Source organism: Sinocyclocheilus anshuiensis, unplaced genomic scaffold (genome assembly GCF_001515605.1).
Source record: "Sinocyclocheilus anshuiensis isolate Anshui unplaced genomic scaffold, SAMN03320099.WGS_v1.1 scaffold1139, whole genome shotgun sequence".
Classification (NCBI taxonomy): Eukaryota; Metazoa; Chordata; class Actinopteri; order Cypriniformes; family Cyprinidae; genus Sinocyclocheilus; species Sinocyclocheilus anshuiensis.
Window position 1 is genome coordinate 95133 of NW_015547684.1, and position 13090 is coordinate 108222.

The following is a 13090-nucleotide window of genomic DNA, read 5'->3' on the forward strand; positions in this document are numbered from 1 at the left end:
TTATTCAGTGGCAGAAACAGGCTTCCATTGCTTCATTGTTTTTTCTAAGAAATAAAAATAAAAGACTATACCAAAATACTAAATAAAGTTTTCAAGAATTTCACTCTACTTCCCAGTTTTTGTCCCTGCATTTTTCTGGAACTTGGTTGTACCACATGACTTTGGCATACAAATGTTTAGCAAAAATGTATATTTTATAATTAAATACGAAATAATAATAATAAAATTATAAAGTACTTGTTGCAAAGTACAGGTTATACCACCCTGATATTTTGACTACATGCCATCAGAAATATCAAAGCTAATTTTAATTCAGAAAAAAAAAAAAACAAAGAAGCCCTGATTCCAAGTCATTCCCTGGTTTTAGCCAGGGAATGACTCATTTCTTCCTCTGACAAGAAAATCTATGTCATTTCTCCTCGTACTTCTTACATCCTCAACGACATCCAGGATCCTGACTCCAAACTCCACAGCAACATCTTCCATCTTATATATGCTCACCAGTAACTGACTTCATATCCAGCCAGTAAGTTTCCTCCTTTATCTGGGGAGGTTGTACACACAACCCATAAGAGATTGCACTCACAAGATGTTTCCGATTCCTCAGCAACTCGCTCGTCCGACACGATCAGAATTCCTCACGCATCCAGAGCAACCATTCAGTCCTCTCTCACTCTTTCTCTTCGGGAGAGCCATTAAGCCCAGTGTGTAATTATTCTGTCAGTTAACAGAAAGCATGTGGCTGGAATAATCAGGCCCACACTCTGCAATTATCATCAACACACGGGCCCTTTCAAAACGCAGCCTCCCAGAGCAGGCAAAGCAATTTCACACAGATAGATTTTTCTGTCATTCTTTCCTTTTTTCTTTCTCAGTGCATGGCAGAAAGACAAAACACGTGTCTTTTAGTATTCAGTAAAGTCTAGTCAAGCGCAAAAAAAAAATGGTTCTGAAATAGCCACTGTATTTTTTTGAATTTTACTAAAAACAAAAATGTATTAATAAATGCAATTCTTGCTGCTCTCGTCCTTGACCTTGCTCTTTAAAGACTTAAGGGTCAAAAGAAGTATATATATATTAAACTCTGATACATATGTATGTGCCTCCTACTTCAAAGGCACATTATTTCCTAAACCCCAATTTTTCTAAAACGGCTGTTCTGCCAAAAGAGCACAGAGCAGGGTTCTCTGCAGACTTTCTGTTTCTCTCAATCTGGCCTTTGGTCCTGTGGTGTAATATGCAGACTGCACCAAAGCCCACACGTCATTACACAATAATTTCATCCTATTTGCTGGTGTTAGCCGAGTGCTGGCTCCCGTGGGTCTGCCCGTCCTGGAGCTCAACGAAGAGTTTCTCCTCCTGTGAGGGGTTGGGTCACGGCGTGGCTCCTCCTGTCACGGGCCCCGTCTACTGCACTCACACTATGGGCAGAAAAATAGAGATTATATTCACCCATAACTTATAATTCAAACTATAACATAATATTCACCTATTCACATATATTTAGTCTATAACTGAGTCTCTAACAACTTAAATTACATTTTTATTTTACACAAATACTTCTTCTAATATCTCAAATATAATAATAATAATAATAATAACAACAATAATAATAATAGTGTGATCAATTGTATAATAATAATAATAATAAACATTAATAACAATAATACTAATTATTATTATTATAAAGATTTAAAAATTAAATATATAATTACACAATTATATGTGAGATTTCCTGTCTCCCTACTTATTGTTATTATTATTATTAAGCTATCAAACTCAAGAGAGACTGTCATTACTACTACTACTACTACTATTACTACTACTACTAATAATAATAACAATAATTTACTTCTTTTTATATTCTATCTATATTATATTCTATCAATAAATTTAACAAAATAAAAAAGGAAATAGGAAAAAACAGAACCTTAAAATGTATTAAAAACGAATCAAATAATGATTTTAAAAAATAATTTAAAAGGATATGTCTTTAGTTGCCTTTTAAAACTTTTAATCCTTGGAGTTTATCTACAGTAATTTGAATTGGTAAAATGCTCCAGATTTTGGAGGAGAAATGCCTAAAAAAGCTTCACCTAACCTCATTCTGCACCTAAACATTTGTGTAAGAGATTAGATGTTAATGAATTTTGACCATCATATTTGAAGCCATATTTCAGTGTTTTTTAATTTTGCTATTACACAATTAGCCATCTCAATCCTCTTTTGGGATTATACACTAAAATTTGTCAGGCAGAAAGTTTTATAAGCAACCCTTTGCCCTTTACAGCTTGCCATGGCCACAAAAATAACAATTTGCCTCTTAAAAACACGCAGAAATGCTAAATATGTGAGGCTAATGCTCACTAATCACACAAATCCTTCCTCTGAAACCTTGGAGCTGTTTATTAAAGAAATAAACTCCTTCAATAAACTCATTTGAAATGTCAGAGGAAACAAATATATAAATAAACTGTGTGACAAACCCTTCCTAATTTCTCAAACCAGATATCATGCGCGTACGCATGTGGTTCATCTAACAAGCACTGCAGAGACCTTCAATGAAACGCCCAATCTAGACGTGTACACACTGATGTGTATCGCAGAGACAGCTGGGAGATTTAATGAGCCTGATTTCTGCCTGATCAGTTGGACTTAATGCAGGGCAGACCTCTGAGACAGGAAGAAGAGAAGAGAGAAAAGAGTCTAAGTCAGCATCCTGGAGAAAAAAAAAAAAACACAATTTACGACTGATTTGGAACTAATTGAGACTTGACTAATAATTGATTTCAACAGAGTTTGATGTTAGCATGTTGCTAAGCTAACAACAATATACACATAAGGGCATAAAAATACATAAATGATGCATAAAATACGAATAGTTTTTAGTTAAACTCTATCCGTTAGTTTTCTTCTTCGGCTCTGGGAGTCTATGGCAGCCCATATAACTGCTTGCGGGAAAGTTATGAAATTTGGCACATGAATAGAGGACGGTCCCAAAATTTACCATAGCAAATTTGGAGTCTCTGTCTCAAACTCTCTAGCGCCACCAATAGGCCAAATTTCACATTTCTGCTAATATAGCAGAAATCTACAGAGCCCCGCACATGGCATGCAGGCTAAATCGTGCACATGATTTATAAATCGAGAGAACGAATTAGTAAATTGTGCGCACGATTTAGCAAATCGAGGGAACAAAATAGTAATCGCGTGCATATTTTAGTACATCCAGGGAACGGATTAGTAAATCGTGCGCACGATTTATTAATTTTTTCTTGCATGTCATGTGCGGGGCTCCATAGAAATCTCATATTTCAGCTAATAACCTTTGAACTGTAAGGTCTAGAAGCAAAAATCTTTTTTTCTCTGATTCGGGTTGAATGCATATCAAAATGTTAATTTCTACGTGTCAAGATTTTTCACAGTTTTGAATTTTGCGAAAAATCTACTTTTTCGAATTCGTCCTAGACGGTTTGTCCGATTTTCATAAAAACTGGCTCAGATCATCTTCTGAGCATTCTAGCATAAATATATCAAAAGCTTTTTGATATACCAAACCGTCTTTGTAAAGTATGTTAACGAATTTGATGAAAATCATGCAAAAAATGGACATGAGGCTATATCTTCGCAACGCTTTAGTGGATTCTGACCAAACATGGTATGTGTTATAATGAGCATGACCTGAAGGCACATGAGTAGTTTTGGAACATCGCCACCTACTGGTCAAAAATATTTAAAAATATGACATTTCTGCTCATAACTTCTGACCAGATTGGCCAAAAATCATTTTGAGTTTTGTAGTAAAATTTTGTATCAACAAATATCTTTAACAGGGGTTTCCAACCTTGCTCCTGGAGAGCTACCATACTGCACAGTTCAGCTTCAACCCTAATCAAACACACCTGAACCAGCTAGCCAAGGTGTTATGGGCTACTTAGTTACAGACAGGTGTGATGAAGCAGGGTTGGAACTTAAGTCTGCAGGAAGGTAGCTCTCCAGGAAGAACCCTGGTCTTTTCTGAGAAATTAAAGACAGCACCTTAGCTCTTCATTTTACCTCTGATGTGCTTGGCCCCTTAATTGCTGCTTGCAGCTTATATTTATATCTATAATCAGCATTTCTCTCAACTCATCCAACCATCTTGGAAGTTTTTTTCAAACCCAATGCATTCTGGGATTGTCTTCTCAACAATGTTATGTTTCAGTGTACAAAAAGTGCAACTTGCAGAGTGATAGCAACTGTTGAAATGGTCTTTTTCATCTTCTAATCATGTATACCTTCATTTAAAACGTAGGTATGAAGTGTCTCATATTCTGCTTCAGAATTTAAAGGCTTTAGCACAGGTTATCCCGGTGCCATTAAGTGACTCTAGCTAATCCACTATACGCTGTGCAGATACCATTTGAATCACCCACGCATACACCAAAGAGGACTTTGCATTTCAGTTGAGCAGGTTCACAGGTCTGAATAATCTGCCTCTTAGAGCCCACTCTTTAGATTTGCATTTTTAAAGTCTGAAATAACAAGAAAAACAACAGTGCCAATAAAAAGTTTTCTTTTCAAAGAGACATTTTAGTAGAACTTGCATTGCTATTACTATTTCTCATATTTAAAGTGACAGTTCACCCAAAAAGAATACCAGCTACCAATACTTAGCAAACACACACAAGAGCAGTTTATTTCAGGCAAAAACTAACACATTTTCTTAGAAACCATGTAAAAATGTAGTTATGTATTTTTGTAACTTTTATTGATACACAAATGAAGAGATAACAGTGAGAGGGCTGGAAAAGTCACTTTTTGGTTTCAAACTAGCATGTGTGCTAACTGCTAAAGCATGGCTATGACACCAAAACAGACATTTTAATGCACTAAAAACATTCACTTTAGGGACTCTGTGCCACAAAATGACTTCAATAGGACATTGTGGTTTTATGCATCATGCGTAATGATTTTAAAACAAGTCAATAAACAGTCAAAAGCACTCATTAAACAGCAATTTTCATGCTCCAGTTCGCTAGGCTAGGAAGATTCTGGATAACTACTCATTAAAAGTCTCTCAGGAGGTTGAGTCAAATCAAAAATGAGAAACTGCAGCAATTACTGTGCATCTCAGAAAGAAAAGCAAAAGTTACTGAGCAACTTTGTGAACCAGAAAACAAATACGTTTCCGAAATGTGGTGTTGCACATCTGTTGTTTAGCTTTCAACAATAAATACGAAGTCAGGTCTCGTAAAAACTACTTTAGCCATAGTTCATATGGGAGCAATATAAATCACCAGCAATAAAAGCAGCCTCACATCAAGCGCCGCTTTTTAATAAGTGTTTAATTTCTTATTCTTCCTCTGCTCCTTCTGGTAATGCTGGTTGTATTAACAAGCCCGCAGCAGTCAGGGCACATTAGCGTCAGAGCGAAAGCATCGCCCGGAGGATTCGGCGGGACTGGGAAATCTCTCATTAAAAGTGCAGCCAGTCAGAAGAAGGCCTACTGTGGGATCTCAGACTCTGAGACCACTCATCTTTTTAGATTTAGCCCAAATTTAACATGAGAAACAGGAGAGAGCACCATTATATCTGGATCGCGGCTATAATGCAAGTATGAATGAAAGTAGAGCAAAACTGAACTCTTGCAGGCTGTGACCCAGGTTATTGACAATGGATAGTTTAAATGAGTTTTGTACTTAATATAGCTAAATGAGACGAGGTTGATGCAAGGTTCAAGAAAACTAATGCGACGCTGAATTCTCATTGGTCATAAATTACTTATGATTATCGACTCCAGCTCAGAATTACATTCAGTGCCTTTGTCTGCAGCATTTGAGGTCGAACGCAGGGTTTTTGCTTCTTTATCATGCTAAAATGCTTTTTTTGGAGGTGAATTCTAGCATTTCATCAGATATTTGGTTGTATTAATGAGAACTATGAGCAAGAGATTATTTAGAAGGGCAAAATCCGTCAGACGTAAAAAGGTCAGTTCTGGTCATATCCTATTCTGTCCTCCCTAGTGTCAATTCAGTGATGCATCATGAAAATAGAGACGGTATGAGACAGTCTCTGACTCAGTCGGCTGAGTAACGTCTTATAATCGCATATCAGTGTCATAGTTCAGAGAATCTCGCTTCTACTGTCTGCAGCTCCTCCGCATTTTTTGCATTTTTCAAATAACCATCATTAAAACTTAACACAGAAACATTTTTTTTATAGTGAACAGGAAATAATCAATAAATATAAAAAATTAATACAAATTCAAATAAATAACTACAATAAGAATGGGATGTAAATAAATGTTTCCTTCGGTTTTATTCATCAATGAAGGTTAATTTAGTGCTGTTTCTCTTGCAATAAAGATATTATACTTAAGGTTTCAATTAATAAGATTAATTTATATGAGTCTCATAGCTAAATCTGCCAAGGTTGATGAAAAGCTTAAGCAAACTAATATGATACAGATACATGTAATTTTATACAATATATAAATATCAAAATAAATACATAAATGTATAAAAATATATAAATTACATCAAAATAAATAAATGTATAAGTACATAAGAATGTAAATTTAATGTATAAATACATAAAAAACATTACACTAAAAACAAATAAAATTGATAACCAAAATAAAAAAGAATGAATGAATAAGTTAATTAATAAAATAATTAAGCACGCAGAGTTTTCTTAGTTATATATACATCAGGTTTCTTTAGTGCTGTTTCTCTCACAACAAATAATTTATAAAATATGTTGCACATATTATTCTGTAGTATAATCTACAAAGATTAGTTTATGTGTTGTGAACTTTATTTATGTAAATAAATAAATAATTAAAAATGAAAATAAACTTAAAAATAAATACAGAAAATAATTCATAAAGGGAAAAAAGTAATACAAAAGTTAATTTAGGATTAAAAAAGGAATTGTATTTGTTTTAACAAGTCATTTATTCCTTTATTTATTTGTCTTATTACATTTAGCAACTAATATGATACAGAAATTAAATACATATAATTACACAAATAATAAATTAACAATCTATAAATAAATACATTATGTAGGTTTCTTAATTTGGTTCTTCTTGTGCAAATACTTAACATGGCATTGTAAATATTTAAACTAAAGGAAGATTATCAAAGTCATAGAAAGTCATACAGGTTTGACAACATGAGGGTAAGGAAATGATGCCAGAACTGTTATCTTTTTACAGCATCTCACAGAGGGCATCTGGCAGTCACTTTCTTTCTCTCTACAGGACAAGAATAGCAGGATCTTCCTCTCGGTTTGCTGTCACTGTCCCAGAGATAAAAGCTCCTGCTCTGCCCCGGTTTACTTAAAGAGACCGGGAGCATCCAAACAAGGCTGGAGTATAAACCGCTCTTTGTTCCTCTTCTGTAAATAAGTCTTGTTTTCTTTCCTTCCGTCAGCTCCCTCCCCCTCGTTTTCTCTGTCTTTTGGCTCCGAGAGCCCAGGTTTGTGTAGAAGCTTTCGATTTGCCCCGCAACTGGCCTTCCCCTTCCCCCATCTGCCTCAAAGCCAGATGCAGATGAAAAATTCATGGCAAAGTGCCTTGAAAAAGCCCCCTTCCAATCTATTTGAAGTGAAGCTCTTCCTCTGAAGTTGCCCTCTCTGATGACGGCCATCTTTGCTCCTGTTTTCGACCCTCTGCGTGTCAGTTTTCCACTGATAAAAGGCAAGTGGAGTCATCCAGCTGGTGTAATTAGAGCATTGATCCAATCGACTATTGATTGGCATCTTTTCAATCAAGTCAGTCGTCCTTATTATCAGTTTTATAATTAGTGATGAAGTGAATCCCCAAGTAAATTTCCATAGATAACCCTTCCCACCTCTCCGATCGCAGCCCACCGATTTCCCCCGCAAGGTCAGACGGAACGATCTGGATTTATTATTCATAAGCGTCTCATTATTTGGGCATCAGATCAAAAGGTAGAGAAACATTAGCACAGTGTCGCTCTCTCTCTCTGGGAAAAGCCTCCAGCTACTCAAATGGAGAACAACAGCGAGATGGATTTACAATTCAACCTCTCATTGCAAACTGACAGCACTCGAGGCATTTAACGCAGCACTCAAAGAACATTTTTGCATGTAATGGCATGTAATTTTGTTTAAAACTATTAGAAAATTGTAAAATGTGGATATCCTGTGCTCTAGTGTTTGGAAAAGCTCCTAAGATCCTTTATGAAATAACATGATCACAGGATGATAGTTTTTTAAAGAGCTGTGCTGTAAGATAGTTCATAAAAAATAGGTAAAAGGAGATACATTACACCTTGATCTAAAATTGGCACAAAAAAAATGGATTTATGATATTTATGGGTTTTGTTTTTCCTTCCATTTTTAAAAGGGTCATATGATGCGATTAAAATTTTTCCTTTCTCTTTGGAGTGTTACAAGCTCTTGGTGCATAAAGAAGAGGAAAATAAAATACTCATATTCAAAACAGCAATACCATATTTAATAGCAATACTAACTACAATTTCTTAAAATTGTGATCACATTTTTACTTCTTACTAAAGTATACAATAACATTCAAGTTTGGAGTATTTAATTTAATTATTTAAGAATTTTGAAAGAATTTTTTTAAAGAATTGTTCAAGAATTAAGGTCCTTGCACACTGAGTCCGAAATTTTCGTATGCATTTTTTTTATTCGTCATCCTAAAAAATCATCACACACAGAAAACTTGCACACTGAGTCCGATGCATATTCATATTTACAGAATGAATCCAAATACCATGATGGTTTTTGAGACCATCTCAAGATCTGTTTTTTTGTCATTAAAGCAGACAATTTGCCTGCAAAAGCAACAATTAGAGCACAGATCAGGAGACCTCATGAAACTGTTCATGTCAGATGGTCTCATCTAGTTGGCTGTGAATCATTCATGTGTCTTTGCTCACACACATGCAGACGGTGCAGCATCTCTTTCAAGAATTCATGTGTCCAGCCTGCCGTGCAGATGTTGCCCAACGTGGCATGAAGCTTCACTCGCACCAGACGCTAAAAGCACCATTACACAGATCAGTGCAGGTGTGTTGAGAGCTGGAGGTCATGCTCATCTCACCACAACCTCAGCCAACATGCTTCAAAAAGCAAAAACAATTACACCTAAATGACCACCAACTGGCAGTTCAGCAAATCATTCATGCGCTGGACAACACGATGGTGTTTCAGAGGTTCAGATGGATCAGCACGAGTTTGTGTGTTTGGTGTAAGAGATGAGGCTTTCCTCAGATAATATGCAATCTGTATTACTAAACTAAACATAATTCACAAAGGGGCGGGGAGTGTGAGGGCTCATCAGCCAATCAGGTGTGAGGAAGTTCATCCAGGTTACTTCAAAGGTCAACAAGCAGATTCCAGCAGCTTTACCTTCCCCTTACAAAAATGTGGCACTTACCATGGTATATCCAGTAGATTTTAATAGACTTTAATTCTATTATAATGTTCCATAATATTGGCATTGTCATAACATGTGTAAAAATGTAATGCATTATTATTATTATTATTATTATGGTAATATAGGTATCACCATAATACAATGCCCAACTGAATATGGTATTATAATAATACTTATTATAATGGGGAAAAAGGTATTTTCATAGTACCATCTGAAAATATGGTATTACCATGGTATCATATTACCAAAATTACCAAAACCATATTACCAAAAATATAGCTATTACCATTACTATGTTGTAATGAATAGTTTTATGTCAAAACAAAACAAAACAACAAATAAAAATCATGGTATTGTTGCAGAAAAAAACATGATTACAAGATTACAATATCCAAATGAATGTGGTATTGTCATGACAATTGTCCAAATAGTTGTTTTTCATGGCACCATAAACAAAACATGGTATTACCATGGTATTATATTAACAACATAGTATTACCATGTTGTAATGAATGGTTTCATGTCAAAACAAAAGTAAACTAAACTAAAACAAAACAAAAAATAAGAAACTAAACTAAAATATTAAAATAAGTAAAACAATAATAACTGTGGTATTGTTGCAGAAAAAACCCCAAATGAATATGGTATTATCATGACAATTGTAGTTATTTTTCATGGCAGCATTCAAAATATATGGTATTACCATGGTATTATATAAAAAAACAGCATTACCATGATACAATGTTCAAATTAATAGTTTCTTTTTTTTACAGTCTTGTCTTCAAAAAAATAAAAAAAAGAATGATCATGGATTTTTTCCCCCAAATAAATAAACAAACATGGTATTACAATGATACATTGTTCAAATTAATATGGCAATACTGCAAACTACAAAATAGTATTATCATTGTACCATTATAAAAAAAAATAATAATAAAATAAAATAAAATAAAATAAATAAATGTTTGTTATTATCATGGTATCATATTAAAGAAGAAAGTATTACCATGATACAATGTCCAAATAAGTACAGTATTCATTTCATGACACTATTTCTAAAAAAAACAAAAAAAACACACACACACATGGTATTACCACGGTATAATATAAAAAAAAAAAAAAAAAAACTATGGCATTTTTCATTGTACCATGTCCAAAACAAAAGACAGTAGCACCATGGTTCTTTTTCACTAGTTCCAATTTTAGTTTTTAGTCCTTTACATGTTACATGAAACAACTGTGTTCAGAAATCTAATAGATTTCAATGCAAAGAGCCTAATTATTCATGAGCAGCTTGTTAATTATTCTTTATACGGTTAGGCAGATGGCATTTCCAACAGAGCAAAACTCATTAGGAGAAACACGAAAACCATACACTGATGCTGACCTGTAGACAGACAAATGATGCCTTAACTTACCACAAACACGTTTTGAGGTGGCCTGTATTTTATCTCATCAAAACACATAATTATGAAAAATAAAGATTGCTTATTCTGTGTGACACTTGTCATCAGTGTGGAAAACAAAGGAGTAACAGGTACGACTCGTGTGGTGTAATTATGGGATGTTGTTACTTACGGGATGCCTCCGTCACTCAAAGAGGGTGGACTGATGGCCCAAATGTCTCCACCCCTGGGCAGTCAATGGAGACCCTAGTTCAAAACACAGTTTTAAAAAATTAACAAGCAAGATGTGAAGGCTTGACTGTCTTTGAAAGATCATCAAGAGGGTGTTGTGCTAGGTCTCTATGATATTTGGTCTCTAAATATGTCTTAAAGGGATTGTTCACCCAAAAATGAAAATTACCCCATGATTTACTCACCCTCAAGTTATCCTAGGTGAATATTACTTACTTATTTCAGATGAATACAATCGGAGTTATATTAAAAAATGTCCTGGCTCTTCCATGCTTTATAATGGCAGTGAATGGGTGTTGAGATTTTGAAGTCCAATAAAGTGCATCCATCCATCATAAAAAGTGCTCCACACAGCTCCGGGAGGTTAATAAAGGCCTTCTGAAGTGAAGTGATGTGTTTGTGTAAGAAAAATATCCATATTTAAAACTTTATAAGCAGTAATCTCTAGTTTCCGCTAACTGTCGTATGCGTGTTTACGAGAGAATGGCGTTCCAGCGGATGACGTAAGCGTACCGTAAGCTCCAGTGGCAAGTGACGAATGTGGATGCGCAGTGGAGAGAGCAAAACAAAATGGCAGTCACGAATTAGAAGTACAAATCCAGGATTTGTAAAGAAAAATGTCGGAGGATTTCGATATAAGCCAAGAGGAGACTGGTTTTCCTTTGCTGTAAACAAAACGACAGTTAGCGGAAACAAGAGATTAATATGGATTTTTTTTACACAAACGCAATTAATCACTTTAGAAGGCCTTTATTAATCCCCCGGGGCCATGTGGAGCACTTTTTATGATGGATGGATGCACTTTTTCGACCTTAAAAATCTCGGCCCCCATTCACTGCCATTATAAAGGTTGGAAGAGCCAGGACATTTTTTAATATAACTCTGATTGGATTTGTCTGAATGAAGAAAGTCATATACACCTAGGATGACTTTAGGGTGAGTAAACCATGGGGTAATTTTCATTTTTGGGTGAACTAACCCTTTAAGTTCCTTCTTCAGCAGTTTTTTCACCTACTTTATTGCTCATCAAATTAAAATAGCAAATGCAAATGTTTAAAAAAGTAACCCACACCCACTTTCAGGACAAACGGTGTGGGGTGGGATACACGCTGAAGCTTAATACTTAATAGGGGTTTGAACAAAGCAAGCACCACTAATTACGCTAAACCAAGGTTTCTTTGTACAAAGAACAACAAGGAGACCTTGGCTAAGCAAGAGCCGATCCATCCAATCATAGCGGTTCCTAAGCAACAGGTAATTTCACAATAGACGCAGCTGTAGTTTAAATGGCTATTCACAGCGGGAGCCGCGCGCGACTCCTCTGGAAGTCAATCTACCGCTGCGTCGCACTGCAACCTTGAGGCGTTTCACATTGTTCACAGCACTGGGCTGATGGCTGCCGCTTTCAAACGAAATAAAAGACAAGAAAAAGTCAAGATAATGAAACCACATCTCTCATTGCCTCAGATTCTGTGGTTTTCAAGCACAAATCTGAAGTTCGATGGAATCAATTTTTTTTCATCTTCTTATGAAATAAGCTTCTTAAACGTAGGCAGGGCAAAGAAACCCGCTCTAAAAGGCACAACAGTAAGCCGGCGCAGTGCAGTGTGACGCTGTTCGCAACCGAACAAGAACTCTATTCAAATTTGCTCACCTTCAATGCTGAAAATGCAATCGCCATGAGACGCAATAATCAGATGGGGTATTTCTGCAGCTGAATCTTCACTTTTGGGTCATGAACGGCTGCCTACTTAAACCATTACGCTCATTGGTCATGTGACCACTGAGGATTTTTGATTTGTATTAAGTTGCGCATATTTTTAATTCACAAATTGTTGAATTCTTGATTTTGATTGTTTGAGATCAATTTTTCAGAGCCAGTAATCATAAGTTGGGCTGTTTTAAGCAAGATATGTAAAAAGTAAATAAAAGAAACTGTTCTACCAGAGCATTTTAGGTTATAGGGCAAAAACATGAAAAGATGTATATAGACACATGGTATATAGCCTAAGCCAAATAATTGACTCTAGACTGTTGAATT

The 13090-nt window shown here is 35.4% G+C and overlaps 1 long non-coding RNA gene across 1 annotated transcript; it reads right to left on the reverse strand.

The window, feature by feature from the left end:
* Positions 1 to 982: 982 nt before the first annotated feature.
* LOC107703188 (uncharacterized) lies at positions 983 to 12762 on the reverse strand. Its single transcript, XR_001635819.1, has 3 exons — positions 12704 to 12762; positions 10991 to 11064; positions 983 to 1421 (listed from the first exon to the last, which is right to left on the reverse strand). It is a non-coding gene; the product is annotated as an uncharacterized LOC107703188 (long non-coding RNA).
* Between the last annotated feature and the right edge of the window lie 328 nt (positions 12763 to 13090).